The following is a 3798-nucleotide window of genomic DNA, read 5'->3' as shown; positions in this document are numbered from 1 at the left end:
ATTAAGATGGATGAATGATTATCTTTTATATTAGTTTTTGTTGAATTTAGGATGTTAAAACTTAATCTAATTTAAAAAAATAATTAAATTGTTTTATAAATAGATAGATAGATAAATGATAGTTATATTTTATATTATTAGAAGGATACTCACGTAATACAACGAGTTACATCTTGATTTTAATATTTCATTTTATTATTTATCTCAGTCGATATTATAGTATGGTCTTATGTGATTTTGAAAAAGCGATAATGTTTTTATTTTTGAATAAAATATAATTTGAAGATATATAAAAATTTGACAAAAATATATCGATATTAGTATCAAATTAACTATTTAAAATTCATATTTTTTGTGTAATCTTTTAATTCAATTTTTTTATTATAATTTAATTTAGATTCAATAACGAAGTAATTTATATTTGGTTTAACAATATAATTTTTTTATAAAAAAAAGAATTGATTATTTTGTTAGAACTCGATAATTATTATAATTATATTTTAGATTTTTTATATTTTTAAATGAGATATTTATCATTTATTTGATTATGTTTATCCGCAGTTAGTTATACGAATTCAAACATGGAGCTTTAATAAATTATACTTATGTATAATTTACTTGTAATCTTGAATTTTAAGAAATATGCATCAATATACAGTAGTTTATGTGTAAAAAATAGTTTTTAAGAGTTTTTATCAAATGCTTTAAAGATGAAATAAGTGTCGTATCATCTTTGTATCAATGGAGTCAAATCATATTATAACTTTGTATATTTTAGGTCTCTTTATCTACGTACATGATTTAACAAGGACAAATGTACCGTTATACATTACCTAATTTAACTCAAAATTTGCCAACTCATCTATACTATATTATAAAGTATTTGGCGAAAACTTTTAAAAACAATTTTTTATGCATAAAGTATTGTTTATTAATGCATGTTACTTAAAACTCAAGATTACAATTAGATTGTGCGTAAGTACAACTTATTAAAGCGTCATATTTGAATCGTTAACTAACTGCAGATAAACATAATCAAATATAGAATAAACATCTCATTTTAAATATAAAAATCTAAAATATAATTAAGATAATCATTGAATTATAACAGAATACTCAATTATTGTCTTTATAAAATGTTATATAATTAAACCAAAAATAAATTATTTCATTATTAAACTTAAATTAAATTATAATAAAAAAATTAAAAAAATTACATAAAAAATAAGAACTTTTAAATAGTTGATTTGATATTAACATTGATATATTTTTCTTCAAAATTTTATGATATTTTCAAATTTATATTTTATTAAAAAAATCATTATTGCTTTCTTAAAAACACATAAAATCGTATTATAACATCGACATAGATTATTAAAATAAAACATTAAAATCGAGATATGCATTAATAAATAGTACTTTACGCATAAAAACGGTTTTTAAAAGTTTTGTCAAATACTTTATAATTTAGTATAAATAATAATAATAATAATAATAATAATTAGTATAAATAATAATAATAAATGGAGGGGATGATGAAAATTGAGATGTCAATGCATGTATGTATACACACATAGTTGAGGTGTCAATCCACATCTGAAGAGACACAGGATGACGATGCCACCCGTACCTCACATTTTCATGAATCATATAAAATACCCAAAACCATCATCTTCATTTATAATTTATATCTATATTATATTATAAAATATTTGATAAAAACTCTTAAAAATCATTTTTTATGCATGAAGTACTGTTTATTGATCCATATTACTTAAAATTTAAGATTACAAGTAAATTGTGCATAAGTACAACTTATTAAATATCTATATTTGAATTCATGTAACTAACAACAGATAAACATAATCAAATATTGGATAAACATTTCATTTTAAATAAAAAAAATCTAAAATATAATTAGGATAATCATTGAGTTCTAACAGAATACTTAGTTATTATCTTTATAAAAAATTATATTATTAAGCTAAATTAAATTTCTTTGTTAAATTAAATTATAATTAAAAAAAATTGAATTAAGAAAATCATCCCAAAACACAAGAACTTTTAAAAATATTAATTTGATATTGATATTGATATATATATTTTTTCAAAATTTTATGATATTTTCAAATTTATATTTTATTCAAAAATAAAAACATTATCGCTTTCTCAAAACCATATAAAACCGTATTATATTGACATAAAAAAAACAAGAAAACAAAACATTGAAATCAAGATATGTCTCGATGCATTGCGCGAATACCCTTCTTGTTATATTATAAAGTATTTGCCAAAAACTCTTAAAAATTATTTTTTATGCATGAAATACTGTTTATTGATGCATATTACTTAAAATTCAGGATTATAAGTAAAATGTGCATAAGTACAACTTATTAAACCTCCATTTTTGAATTCGTGTAACTAACTGCAGATAAACATAATCATATACAGGATAAACATCACATTTAAATATAAAAAATCTAAAAAATAATTAGAATAACTGTTGAGTTCTAATAGAATACTTAATTATTATCTTTATAAAAAATTATATTTTTATACCAAAAATAAATTGATTCATTATCAGACTTAAATTAAATTATAATAAAAAATTATACAAAAAACAAGAACTTTTAAATAATTAACTTGATACTAATGTCGATATCTTTTTTTTCAGAATTTTAATTACAATATCTTTAAATTTATATTTTATTTAAAAATAAAAACATTATCCTTTTCTCAAAACAATATAAAACTGTATTATATCAATAGACAAAAAATAAAATGAAACAATAAAATCGAGATATATCTCGCTGCATTGTGCAAGTACCCTTTTTGTTTGTCTTTAAACATTAATCTGTCTGGATAAATTAATATAAATAGTTGTTTGATTTTTATTTTGAATAAATATCTGAGTAACAAAATTTACCATTTTAATCTATGTCTACACAAAATATCGAATGAAAATAAACTGTTTGATAAATATTTAAAATGATAATAAAAAATAAAATAATATTAATTATTTAAAATAACATAAATAATATGAATTCAACAAGTTTATAACATAATATTTAATAACTTCAAATATATTCAAAACAATAAAATATTATAGTTTAATTACAATTTTTAATTCACTAGAAGGGTACTCGCCCAATACAACGAGATATATCTCGACTTTAAGGTTTCGTTTTATTCCGTCTATGTAGATGTTTTAACACGGTTTTTAAGTGGTTTTAATAAATGAATAATATTTTTATTTTTGAATAAAATATAAATTTGAAGATATTATAAAATTTCGAAAATAAATCTATCAATATTAGTATCAAATTAACTATCTAAAAGTTTTTGTTTTTCGTGTAATTTCTTTAATTCAATTTTTTATTATAACTTAACTTAGATTAAATAACAAAGTAATTTATTTTTGATTTAATAATATATAATTTTTTATAAGGATAATAATTAAGTATTTTGTTAAAACTCAGTGATTATCCTAATTATATTTTAGATTTTTTATATTTAAAATACAATGTTTATCTTGTATTTGATTATGATTATCTGCAGTTAGTTACACGAATTCAAAAATGAAGCTTTAATAAGTTGTACTTACACACACTTTGTTTGTAACATTAATTTTTAAGTAATATGCATAAATAAATAGTACTCCAAGCATAAAAATGGTTTTCAAATTTTTTTGTCAAATGCTTTATAATATAGAATAGATACTATTATAAATATTATTTTTTATTCTAAAAAAATTAATACTAAAGAATATTTTTTTTATCATAATTTCTATAAAAGATA

The sequence above is a fragment of the Cynara cardunculus genome, assembly GCF_001531365.2.
Source record: "Cynara cardunculus var. scolymus isolate 2C chromosome LG 2, CcrdV1, whole genome shotgun sequence".
NCBI classification, from domain to species: Eukaryota; Viridiplantae; Streptophyta; class Magnoliopsida; order Asterales; family Asteraceae; genus Cynara; species Cynara cardunculus.
Note: the sequence above shows the minus strand (reverse complement) of the source record.